This window comes from Ovis aries, chromosome 3 (genome assembly GCF_016772045.2).
Source record: "Ovis aries strain OAR_USU_Benz2616 breed Rambouillet chromosome 3, ARS-UI_Ramb_v3.0, whole genome shotgun sequence".
Classification (NCBI taxonomy): Eukaryota; Metazoa; Chordata; class Mammalia; order Artiodactyla; family Bovidae; genus Ovis; species Ovis aries.
In genome coordinates, this window is record NC_056056.1 from 67,383,235 (window position 1) to 67,397,692 (window position 14,458).

A 14,458-nucleotide genomic window follows, 5' to 3' on the forward strand; every position below is an offset into this window, starting at 1 on the left:
GTAGGAGGGTTCCCTTTTCTCCACACCCTCTCCAGCATTTATTGCTTGCAGATTTTTGGATCGCAGCCATTCTGACTGGTGTGAAGTGGTACCTCATTGTGGTTTTGATTTGCATTTCTCTAATAATGAGTGATGTTGAGCATCTTTTCATGTGTTTGTTAGCCATCCGTATGTCTTCTTTGGAGAAATGTCTATTTAGTTCTTTGGCCCATTTTTTGATTGGGTCGTTTATTTTTCTGGAATTGAGCTGCATAAGTTGCTTGTATATTTTTGAGATTAGTTGTTTGTCCACCTACACTGTTGGTGGGAATGCAAACTAGTACAGCCACTATGGAGAACAGTGTGGAGATTCCTTAAAAAATTCCAAATAGAACTACCTTATGACCCAGCAATCCCACTGCTGGGCATACACACCGAGGAAACCAGAATGGAAAGAGACACATGTACCCCAATGTTCATCGCAGCACTGTTTATAATAGCCAGGACATGGAAACAACCTAGATGTCCATCAGCAGATGAATGGATAAGAAAGCAGTGGTACATATACACAATGGAGTATTACTCAGCCGTTAAAAAGAATTCATTTGAATCAGTTCTGATGAGATGGATGAAACTGGAGCCGATTATACAGAGTGAAGTAAGCCAGAAAGAAAAACACCAATACAGTATACTAACACATATATATGGAATTTAGGAAGATGGCAATGACGACCCTGTGTTCAAGACAGCAAAAAAGACACAGATGTGTATAACGGACTTTTGGACTCAGAGGGAGAGGGAGAGGGTGGGATGATTTGGGAGAATAGCATTCTAACATGTATACTATCATGTAAGAATTGAATCGCCAGTCTATGTCTGAAGCAGGATACAGCATGCTTGGGGCTGGTGCATGGGGATGACCCAGAGAGATGTTGTGGGGAGGGAGGTTTGAGAGGGGTTCATGTTTGGGAACGCATGTAAGAATTAAAGATTTTAAAATTTAAAAAATAAAAAACTAAAAAAAAATTAAAAAAAAATAAAAAAAATAAAAAAATAAAAAATAAAATACTTATTAACCACCACTAGAGTCAAAGCACAGTATTTGTATCTAATAAGATGTACAGTCATGTGCAAGAATGAACATTTCCTAAACTTAATTTTCAAGCCTGGAAAATCTAAGCTCATAATGGCAGCATGTTGAATATAAGTATTATAGTCTTTATTTCTCACCCTTGTTTCAACAAAGAACGTGACGGTGTTTCTCCCTTACGAAAAAAAATTTTAAAAATCCTCTCTGATAGGATTATTAATGAGTTGATATATGAAGGAAAAACATGAGGGGAAAGGAGGGAGCAGCATTCTAGGGGGAAAAAATGAACAAAAGACAAGAGCCTGTACAAAGATTCTGTGGAGTAAGGGACATCAGTTATCCAAGAACTTAAAGATGCCAAAGTTACCAGAATGAAGAGAATTGAGAGGACCATGATGTTAAGATGAGGCATGGTAGGAGCAAGACCTTATAGACCTGGAAGGCCATGGATAGAATTTTGGTCTTCCTTGTAAACTCAGTAGGAAGCCAGTGGATTATTTTAATAAAGAGATGATTGTAAACTCCCAAAGTTAGGTTCATAATTTTTAAATAATTTAGATGAAACAGTCCTGGAAGAGGATAAGAGCAGACGCAGGGAGGCCAGTTAAAAGACTCTGTCCTAGGGTAGGAGATGGATTGTGGTGAGTTTCAATAGGGTGGCAGTAGTGGAAGAGATATTCTTCCCAAGTGGCTCAGAAGGTAAAGACTGCCTGCAATGCGGGAGACCCGTTTGATCCCTGAGTCAGGAAGATCCCCTGAAGAAAGGAATGGCAACCCACTCCAGTATACTTGCCTGGAAAATCCCATGGACAGAGGAACCTTGCAGTTAAATTATCCCAGTAGAAAGGTTATGTGTGTGTTAGTTGCTCAGTCCTGTCTGACTATTTGTGACCCCACAGACTGTAGCCCACCAGGCTTCTCTGTCCATGAAATTCTCCAGGCAAGAATACTGGAGTGGATTGCCATTCCTTTCTTCAGGGGATCTTCCTGACCCAGGGATCATGGGCAGATTCTTTACCATTATAGAAAGTTTACATAGAGATTGAAATATATAGTTCTAGGGTTCTGATTGAAATATATAGTTCTAGGGTTCTGAGGACTAGTCAAGCCTGGAGATAAAATTTTGAGAATCGTCACACATGAGCAGTAATCAAAACCTTCAGTGGGGATGAGATTCTATGGACAGAAAAGTTTTGAATGGTAAGAGTGGGGCTGAATCTGAGTTTTTAATTACCCAGAGGGTACAAGGGGATACATCTGTAAAAATGATAAAGGAGAGCATAACATCATCTACATCAATAAAAGAGAAACTTATAAGTGAGAGTGATTAGCAGTATTGAATCCTACTGACAAGTCAAAAAAAAATAAAGACTGTAAAATGGCACATTCCTGCTGATAGTGTACGTAAAGTCAGCAGCCAAACTGATCCATTGTCCATGTTGAAGTGTCAGAGTGCTTTATTCCACACTTGTTTAATGGTAAAGAGAAGGAAAGTATATTTGTGTGCAAAATATTCTGAAGTGTTACAAGTTTTCTGGGCACAACGAGTCACCCTGGGGAAAAATTCCAAGGAAAAGAGACTAGAAAGTAGCCTTGGAGGTACTGACTGGCACCAGCCCTAAATTAGATTTCTCCTGCTATTTCATTCTCAGCATGGTTTTCCATGGCAACCAAGCTTAAATGGTTCTGCTAGGTGAACAGGTCAATACAATTACAGCCATTTGTCTTATTACTCTTATTTGTCATATTAGAAAGTGCACATTTTTGTTTTGGAGCCTATTAAGATTTGGTCAAATTTCTTATAATTGTTTCAAATCAAAGTTATTTTGCAAACAAGGAAAAATATATCTTAAAACTAAATTTACATGAGGAACATTTTTCTCACTGTGTACACTAGGGAGCAAGTTATGAAAAGAAGAACATAATGAATATAATAAATTTTAAATATAAAAACATTATATCCTGCTGGACAATATAAAGGGATTGATTAAAAAACTTTACAGATCAATTAGTTCTTAGAAGTAAAATGCATGCCTTTGAGAAGCTCAATACACTCTCATAGTTTATTTTTCTTATTGAAGACTGCAGATATAAAATAATGAATCATTAAACTCAAAGCACAAACATAATATTTTTATTTATGAAAGATACTAGTGATTTAAATTTTCACATATACTACCTAATAAGAAAAAAATCCCAATATAATATTTTGACTGACAGAGTGGATGTGGATTTCTTAAAGTGACTTTACACAGTGGAGATGCAAATTAAATGGTTGTTCCTGCAAGCCAATAACAGGGAACTGAAAACCAGCACAGGGCCTTTTAGCCTATCTTCTTTGTTTTGTGTTCTGTGTTGTGAGATGTATTTTTTTTGCCATCACTATTCATGTGTCAGCAATTTTAGCTGAGTATTAAAATGACTCAGTTTTGATTTCTAAGAACAAATAATTGTAAGCATCCAGAATTTGTTCATTTATAGTTGGAAAAACTCCTTTCTGAGATCCTTTGCAGTCCTTTCTAAGTCGAATACTCTATTTCATTTCATTAAATGAAAATAAAAACGTCAACCTAAAATACAATTTATTTTTTAAAATTCAATTTAATTTTTTCTCAAGAAAAAAAAAACAGGCTGAAATTACAACCTTAGTTGTTATTAATAACATATCACAAAACTGAAAAATAATTAAGGCCTAATTATTCATTAAATATTTACTGCAATTCATTGTTTCATTTGATTAGTTTATGTTGATTTCTAGGAAAGATAATCTGAATTTGGATTTATCTGTGCCCTGAGCTACTGATTATTCTGGATCGCTTGTTCTGAGCATTATCTAAATTTGCAGATGTTTAACTGCCCCTTTAGCATTTATGACAAAACAAAGCAGTATTTCTTGCTCATGAAAGCAAGCAATTTGGCACAAAATTTCTATTTTAAGCTAATAAATTTCACTTGGGACAACAGTGCTCTCAGATGCAGGGAGAACCAAATATATGAAAGATGTTTATATGTTTTTGGGTGTTGTTTTCTTTTTTTAATGAATGAAAGATTCTTTAAATTCTATAGTACTTTACAATTTTCAAAATTTTCTCACCCATGATTCATATAATCCCATAGTAACTCTTTTTCCCTCTAACTTTATATTTCCCATCACCCCTTCTCCCACTGGTAACCACTAGTTTGTTCTCTGCTTCTATGAGTTTGCTTCTTTTCTGTTTTGTTCACTAGTTTGTTGTGTTTTTTGGATTCCACATATAAGTGATAGCACACTGTATATCCAAAAAAAAGCAAAAACACTAATATGAAAAGATGCATGTACCATAATGTTCACTGCACAATTATTTACAATTGCCAAGGTATGGAAGTAACCTAACTATCCATCAACAGGTGAACGGATAAATATGTGTATGTGTGTATATATATATACACATCTGTGTGTGTGTATAGGCTTTCCAGGTAGCACTAGTGGTAAAAACCTCCCCTGCCAATGCAGGTGGATATAAGAGATGCAGGTTAGATTCCTGGGTCAAAAAGATCCCCCGGAAGAGGGCACCGGGACCCACTCCATTATTCTTTCCTGGCAGAATCCCATGGACAGAAGAGCCTGGAGGGCTGCCATCCATAGAGTCGCACAGAGTCAAACACGACTGAGGTGACTTGTCGCGCGTGCGTGTGTTTGTGTGTGTGTGTGTGTGTGTGTGATGGAATACTATACAACCATAAAAAGAATGAAAATTTTCCATTTGTAGCAACAGAGATGGACTTGGAGGGTATTATGCAAAGTGAAATAAGTCAGTCAGAGAAAGACAAATACTGTAAAATGCTGCTATCTTGAAAATCCTACCAGGAAGAGACTTCTACGTCTCTGGAAGACAGTGAAGATAGACAGCTACCTTATTTCATTATATCCCACTGTTTCAAATTATGCTATCAACACAAGCCAAAAACTCACGATTATGACTTGGTGAAGTTTTTTTGGTTGTAATGTCTCTGTCTCTCTCTCCCCCACACACACCCCACCCTTCCATACATATACACTATACGTGTGCACCACAATTTCTTTGAGTTTGGTTCTGCCACCAACTTGGGCATGTTAACACAAGATAATTTTGCTATACCCCTTCATGTACAAACTAAAAAAATATTAGAATGCTTAGAGCTAAAAATAACAATTGAAGGGAGAAGGGGAGAACCTTGTTCATCTTGTATGTTTTCTTTTTATATTTCTTTTGGTCTATAATTAGGCAAACAGAATGAAATATAGTAATAACATGAATCATTGAATCATGTAATACAATTTATGTGCTCTAATCCACAAGTTAATGTAATGGTATTAATTTTAATAATTCTAATTACATCATGGAACATGAAAGTGAGACTTTTAATAAGGTGGATGAGACTTTTAATAATATGGTACTCTACTCACCCAGCAAATATATTTGCACACATATTCCCCATAAGCAGGTTTTCAATCATTAAGATGTTTTGAAATAACTAGAAAACCTTTATTTTATTGTTTTGCTTAGCTTTCCCTCTTATTGGATCCAACACTTTACAGGGTGTTTCATGGTTCTGAATAATTTTAGTAAGTATGTTAACTCATGTTATAGTTTTGACATCTAGCAAATGAGTTGGAAACCAAAGGAATGCATTATTTGTTGCTGTTTCCATGTCAGAAAGATTGACAGTCTGTTTGTGCCTACTTTGCTGGTTATAACATTATGTAATGTAGGTCACAGTACAGTTTAAGTTAGTTGTTTCCAATAATGGAGCTGAGAATCACTGTCACAACTCTGTATTACAAAAAATAAATCACATATATACTATTACAAATGCAAAATCAAATCAAATTATAAAAATTTATCAGGTTACTCTTCTAGTTATGCCGTTTTCCCTTGTGTTCAGATACCAGTTTTTGAGTGGCAAATATAATATTGAAATAGCAGTAAAAATACAAGGAATTGGTCATAATACTGGGTAAGCATAAAGTGTTGTATAGTTAACATCATATATGTATGTTCTGGTATAAAAATTATAGAATCATTGATACAGGTAATGTGTCAGTGACTAAAATTATTTATATGTATTATATATTTATATGTGTGGATATATCATAGATACAGCAGAAAAATCAATATGTCTCTCTGTCACTACTGACCACACTGTGTAAGTCTTCTGTTAACTGAATGATCGTCTTATTGGTATAAGTAATCATCCTGAAAGTAAAAGTTATGCATTGAGTTTTCAGTGACTCATGAAGAAGCTTGCATTTTGCAAACTTGTAAGCTTGTTTGGTAAATTAACAGATTTGACACTTAGGTATTTATTTGCTCAATACCATAAACAAATAATGCAAATTCTAATTGTATTTGTTTTGCTCTGTGTGATACAGCTGTTCCATTTGGTTCTCCCAAACTCCGTGTCCACTTTTCTCCCTTCTGTGCTGTGCTCCAGGAAGCTAAGCTCTGTGGACTACATCTACTTTGGTCTCTGGGTAACTCTGGCAAGAGATCTGAAGGAAGAAGAGAGGAGGGTCAGGTCAGGACAATGTGAGCCCAGCTCTGTCTGGTGGCTCTGTCATTAGTGGAATCCTCAAGTAAAGATCACAGTTCTGTTAGGTGGCCATCAACACAAAGAGCTCATTCTATCACTCCTCATTCCTCTTCCATTGCCCAGGTTCCAACAGCAGGTCTCTCCTGCTCCTCATCAGGACTAAAGATGGTGATGGTGTCCAGCTTCCCATTATGACTAGGCTGGGATCTGGCAGTCCCTGGAGGTCCCTTTTAACCTCACCCACATTTTTACAAATAGTTCCTTTAGTAAATGCTCCTTAAATTATTCAGTCTAATGTGCCTTCTCTTTCCTGCTGTTGCCTTATCTGAAACACGAATCTCTGTGGAATAAATTCTGAAAACAGAGAATGTTCTTGACATTGTCAAATCATGTTAATTTAATTTTTAGCTATTATTTTAATGTTATTTATAGAATTATAATTTTTATTCCAACTAGAGAGGTTTTTATAAAAACCTATTCCCCATGCCATAGAAAACCAAAACTCTGACAAATTTCACAATTAACTTAAAGAAGCAAATAATACATGGTGTTGAGCTGAACTATCATACTATAAAATGATACTAAGCATTTCATATGACTTTTCACTCTTAGATATAAATAATAAAATTGTTTGAGGTGAACAAGTCATGGTTACTCTGCCTACCTCAGTTTGTGATGCCCACGGCTTCATTCCTTGCCTTAACCCACACTGATTTTCCTGTGGTTGTTCGTACGTGCCAAGCTTATCTTGTACTCAGTGTCTTTTTATGTGCAGGAAGACCACCTCCTTTCTACATCTTTCTGTGTTTTATCCCTTCACATTACTCAGGTCTTAACTCAAATGTGACCATCTTAGGTCTTCCTCTATCCTGTCTAAAATATCTGTCTACCACCCACCAAACTCTGTACCTGATTTCTTTGCTCTCTGGAATTTTTATTATCTTAAAAACATGGTTTTTTGCTATGTATGTATTACCATTTTTTCTTCTGACAATGATTGTAAACTACTTAAGTGAGAGATAAACTTCTTTATGTGATACAGTTCCCACACTAACAAGAAAAAATGTGCTTTGCATGAAAGTTCAATATTTACTGATAATAACGTCAAAATGACTACAGGAAAAAAACTTTACACATCATTTATTCTACTTCCTCTTTAAAAGCACCTTAACTTCATCCATAGTATTTGGATTAGAGTTGAGGCATATTAGAATATTTTAACATAATTTACATTGATGAAAGTGAAAGAGGAGAGTGAAAAAGTTGGCTTAAACCTCAACATTCAGAAAACGAAAATCATGGCATCTGGTCCCATCACTTCATGGGAAATATATGGGGAAACAGTAGAAACAGTGTCCAAAATCACTGCAGATGGTGACTGCAGCCATGAAATTAAAAGACGCTTACTCCTTGGAAGGAAAGTTATGACCAACCTAGATAGCATATTCAGAGAAGGCAATGGCACCCCACTTCAGTACTCTTGCCTGGAAAATCCCATGGATGGAGGAGCCTGGTGGGCTGCACTCCATGGGGTCGCTAACAGACGGACACAACTGAGCAACTTCACTTTTACTTTTCACTTTCATGCATTGGAAATGGCAACTCACTCCAGTGTTCTTGCCTGGAGAATCCCAGGGATGGGGGAGCCTGGTGGACTGCTGTCTATGGGGTCGCGCAGAGTCAGACATGGCTAAAGCGATTTAGCAGCAGTGGATAGCGTATTGAAAAGCAGAGATATTACTTTGCCAACAAAGGTCCATCTAGTCAAGGCTATGGTTTTCCAGTGGTCATGTATGGATGTGAGAGTTGGACTGTGAAGAAAGCAGAGCACCGAAGAATAGATGCTTTTGAACTGTGGTGTTGGAGAAGATTCTTGAGAGTCCCTTGGACTGCAAGGAGATCCAACCAGTCCATCCTAAAAGAGATCAGTCCTGGGTGTTCATTGGAAGCACTGATGTTAAGGCTGAAACTCCAGTACTTTGGCCATCTCATGAGAAGAGTTGACTCACTGGAAAAGACCCTGATGCTGGATGGGACTGGGGGCAGGAGGAGAAGGGGACGACAGAGCATGAGATGGCTGGATGGCATCACCAACTCGATGGACATGAGTTTGAGTAAACTCCGGGAGTTGGTGATGGACAGGGAGGCCTGGCATGCTGTGATTCATGGGGTTGCAAAGAGTTGGACATGACTGAGCGACTAAACTGAACTGAACTGACATTGCAAGTAAAAAAGATATTTTCCTGTGTGGTCTTATGTGTATATAATAAGTTCAAGGCAATTTTTCTACCCCATTGCCCTTTCTCTTCCTGCATCCCAACTTTCCTTATTCTTATTGAGCTTATTCTAGTTAATAGAAAAGATCATTAAAATATATAGCATAAATATGAATATATGGATAAATTAATGAAAAGGGTGACAACTGTGGGAGGATTTTGAGCCAGTTAATAACATCTAGTCTTTGAAAAGTATCACTGTAGCTGCTTTATGGAAGTAGACTGTAGAGGGGGTAATTGTGGAAGCAAGATGACTGCTAGGAGGCTATGGCAGTAATCTAACTGGAATATGAGGCTGTTTTGGACTAGAGGATAGGCATTAGGGTTAACGGGAGCAATATGTGTAACAGTATATTTTGGATACCAGAAAATATAAAATGAGGAGTCAAAGATGGCCTATATGTTGGTGAGGTGATGTTATGATTTTTAGTGTAAGGGAAAACTCCTTCTCCAGGGGATTTTCCCAACCCAGGGATTGAACCCAGGTCTCCTGCATTGCAGACAGATGCTTTACTGTCTGAGCCACTAGGGAACCCCAAAACAACAGCAACAAAACTCCAAATCTGATGCTATATCTACTATGTAGATCAAGGAAAGACTATGGGTAATTTCCCAGCTGTAAAACATAATCACAAAAATTAATTCAATGTGTAAGTGATAAATATCAGGTGATGTCCAATGGTTGTATGATTTTTGTCAAGTAACATTAGTTTTCACTTTTCCCTATATGTTTTCGTAGTTTTCTGAAGGAAAAATAGAAAGCAAATTAAGCAGGAACTTTGTACAAATTCCACTGTTCTCTCTCATGTTTGTTATTTCTGTAGTAGATATTAGAACATCCTCTGCCAAAATTATAAAGGAGCCAATACATTGAGCTGAAAATGATGGGAATCACTTCATCATGTCCCCAAAAAATAGCTTTCTGGAAACAGAATTGAATAGAAGTATCTTAAAATGACTAGTGTTTTTTTGTTCATTCTTTGTTTTTGTTTTTTTTTTTTTTTAATTGAGATATAGTCGATTTACCCTGTTGTGCTTCCACTGGTTTTTAAAAAATGAAAAAAAAAAGTTATTACTTGTAACTGTGTCTCTCTTTTCAATTTATAATATAGTGAACTTTTAATTAATGGTTAACCTGTCAAATATAAAAACCCTCAAGATTTACACAAATTTCATTGTTCATGGAATATTTTACTGAAACAAAACTTTGCTTTTAGTGAATTTGAAATTTTAAAAATAGTGTGAAATCCAGAGTACTTTTCCTTAAGCAGTATTGCTAAATATAACAGAAATAGTCTTGCTTCTAGGCATTTACATTCTCTGGCTGCTGACGACGGCATTATTTTGAAAGTTAGGAACAAGACTAACAGTAGAAACAAGCAAAAATAAGCTACAAGGCTGAAGTTTTCCTGCCTTGAGGAGTCCAGGTAACAATTGTCTGAATTAACTGCCTTTTATTTAGAGTGAGGTCCAGGATTTTACAAGGTTCCCCTCCTTAAGGTTTCTGATGTTTTCACATAATAACCCACATTCCATTGATTTTGCTTCTCTATACCACAGATCAACAAAGTATAAAACATTGCTGTTTTTATAAGTAAAATTTTATGGAAACAAAGACACTGATACTCATTTAGAATTTCACCAAAGATGTTATGACCCTGAAAGCCAGTGATGTTTCTTATTTGGTCCTTTATAAGAAAAATTTTGCTCCACTAAGGTCCGTCTAATCAAGGCTATGGTTTTTCCTGTGGTCATGTATGGATGTGAGAGTTGGACTGTGAAGAAAGCTGAGCGCCGAAGAATTGATGCTTTTGAACTGTGGTGTTGGAGAAGACTCTTGAGAGTCCCTTGGACTGCAAGGAGATCCAACCAGTCCATTCTGAAGGAGATCAGTCCTGGGATTTCTTTGGAAGGAATGATGCTACAGCTGAAGCTCCAGTATTTTGGCCACCTCATGTGAAGAGTTAACTCATTGGAAAAGACTCTGATGCCTGGAGGGATTGGGGGCAGGAGGAGGAGGGGAAGACAGAGGATGAGATGGCTGGATGGCATCACGGACTCGATGGACGTGAGTCTGAGTGAACTCGGGGAGTTGGTGATGGACAAGGAGGCCTGGCGTGCTGCAATTCATGGGGTCGCAAAGAGTAGGACACGACTGAGAGACTGAACTGAACTGATGGTCTATATAATGGACACAGGCCACCTCTGCTTTGTCTCTGAGGTTGCTCCCTCACCAGATCTTCTAGAACTGAGCAGTTATCCTTGGACTCTACCCCACTGGAAGCCTGATCCCCAGAAATAAGAATCAGAAATATGGCTAAGACCAAATAGCGATACTTAACAAAGATGCATGAAGCCAAGTTAAGATGGTGTATACAGAATGAGCAGTGATGGCAGATAATTTCTCTTTCCTGATCTGAGTGTTGGCTATATAGGTATGTTTGGCTAGTGAGAATTCACTCAGTTTCACAGTTATAAGATACATACAAATAACAAGTTAACAAAAAGTAAAACTTTGTATTGAGAGCTTGTGCAAAATATGAGTTACAGAACTAACAGAAGTAAAATTTAAGGCAGGTCTTTATTTCATTAGTCACGGGCCATGCCTTCTCTGGATGCATCTCTTTGGATGCTCCTGTTACTTTCTAAATTAGAGGCAAGTTTTTAACTTTGGTATATCAAAATTTTTATTAAGTATGCCTTTGCTGACACAATAATCTCCTTAGACACAGGCCATGGTGCTCTGTTTGAGATGTCCTTCTTTCTTATTCTCCTTAGCTCAGACCTGGGAGTCCCACTCAGTTGTACAGAAGCTCCCATGCATCTGTCCTCTACCAAAATCTAGATGTTTATTCCCTGCTTTTTTGAAGGTGAGGAAGAAATATTTTCACCTTCACTCAACCTCAAATAATCCCTATGATGATGCAGGGGTTGTTTATGTTGTTCAGTTGTCAGGCTGTGTCCAACCCTACGACCCCTGGCTGCAGCACAACAGGCTCCTCTGTCATTCACTATCTCCTGGAGTGGCTCAAGTTCATGTTCACTGAGTTAGTTATACTATCTACTTCATCCTCTGCTGCCCTCTTCTCCTTCTGACTTCAATCTTTCCCAACATCAGTATCTTTTCCAATGAGTCAACCTTTAGCAACAGGTGGCCAAAGATTGGAGCTTCAGCTTCAGGATCAGTCCTTCCAATAAATATTCAGAGTTGATTTCCTTTAGGACTGACTGGCTTGATCTCCTTACACATCAAGGGACTCTCAAGAGTCTTCTCCAATACCACAATTCGAAATAATCAATTCTTCGGCACTCAGCCTTCTTTATGGACCAACTCTCACATCCGTACATGATTACTGGTGAAACCATAGTGTTGAATATACAGATCTTTGCTGGTAAAATGATGTCTCTGCTTTTTAATATGCTGTTGAGGTTTCTCACAGCTTTCTTTCCAAGGAGCAAGAGTCTTTTAATTTCATGACTATAGTCAGTGTCTGCAGTGTCTTTGGAACACTAAAAAATAAAATATGTTACTACATACACTGTTTCCCCTTCTATTTGCCATGAAGTGATCGGATTGGATGCCATGTTCTTTGTTTTCTGAATGTTGACTTTTAAGTCAGCTTTCTCACTCCTCTTTCACCCTCATCAAAAGGCTCTTTAGTTCCACTTCACTTTCTGCCATTAATGTGGTACCATCTGCATATCTAAGGATGCTGATATTTTTCCCAGCAATCTTATTTACAGCTTGGGATTCATCTAGCTGACATCTTTCATGATGGATTCTGCCTATAAGTAAAATAAGCAGGGTGACAATTATGATTGTTACCTTATCGTATTTACTTACTGTACTTATGTACTGTGCTTATGTACAGCCTTATCATACTCCTTTCCCAGTTTGGAACCAATCCATTGTTCCATGTCCAGTTCTAATTGTTGCTTCTTGACCTGCATACAGGTTTCTCAGGAGACAGGTAAAAGTGGTCTGGTATTCCCAAATCTTTAAGAATTTTCCACAGTTTGTTGTGATCCAACCATCAAAGACTTTAGCATAGTTAGTGAAGCAGATGATTTTCCTGGAATTCCTTTGCTTTCTCCATGATATAATGAATGTTGGCAAGCTGATCTCTGGTTCCTCCACCTTTTCTAAATCCACCTTACAGATCTGGAAGTTCTCTGTTCATGTACTGCTGAAGCCTAGCTTGAAGAATTTTGCGCATTACTTTGCTAGAATGTCAAATGAGCACAATTGTAGAGTAGTATGAACATTTTTTGGCATTGTTCTTCATTGGGATTGGAATGAAAACTGACCTTTTCCAGTTCTGTAGCCACTGCTGAGTTTTCCAGATTTGCTGACATACTGAGTGCAGCACTTTAACAGCATCATCTTAGGATTTGAAATAGCTCAGTTGGAATTATATCACCTCTACTAGCTGTTTCTAGTAATGTTTCCTAAGACCCATTTGACTTCACTCTGCAGTATGTCTGGCTCTAGATGAATGACCACACCACTGTGGTTATGTGGATTATTAAACACTATTTTGCATACTTACGTGTCATCTTGCCATCTCTTCTTAATATGTTCTGTTTCTTTTAGGTCCTTACCATTTCTGTCCTTTATTGTGCCCATCTTTGCATGAAATAGTCCGTTGATATCTCCAATTTTCTTGAACAGATCTCTAGTCTTTCCTATTCTATTGTTTTCCCCTATTTTTCTTTGCATTGTTCACTTAAGAAGGCTTTCTGACTCTTCTTGCTATTCTCTGGAACTCTTCATTTAGTTGAGGGTATCTTTCCCATTCTCCCTTGCCTTTCACTTCTCTTCTTTTCTCAGCTATTTGTAAAGCCTCCTCAAACAAGCAATTTTTTTTCTTTCATTTCTTTTTCTTTGGGATGGTTTTAGTCACCACCTCCTGTACAATGTTGCAAACCTATAGCCATAGCTTTTCAGCCATTCTGTCTACCAGATCTAATCTCTTGAATCAGTTTATCACCTCTAACGTATAATCATAAGGGATTTGTTTTAAGTCATACCTGAATGGTATAGAGGTTTTCCCTACTTTCTTGAATTTAAATCCTAACTTTGCAATAATAAGCTGATTAGAGCCACAATCAGCTCAAGGTCTTGTTCTTGCTAACTATATAGAGTTTCTCCATATTAGATGCAAAGAATATAATCAATATGATTTTTATATTGACCATCTGGTGACTGTTGCCCACAGTAGTAGATATAGTGGTCATCTGAGTTAAATTCATCCATTTCAGTCCATTTTAATGCACTGATTCCTAAAATGGTGATGTTCCCTCTTGCCATCTCCTTTTGACCACTTCCAATTTATCTTGATTCATGGACCTAACATTTCAGGTTCTTATGCAATATTTTATTGATCATTATATCTACTACTATGGGCAAGAATCCCTTAGAAGAAATGGAGTAGCCATCATAGTCAACAAAAGAGGCCGAAATGCAGTTTTTGGGTGCAATCTCAAAAATGACAGCATGATCTCTATTCATTTCCAAGGCAAACCATTCAATATCAGAGTTATCCAAGTCTATTCCCTA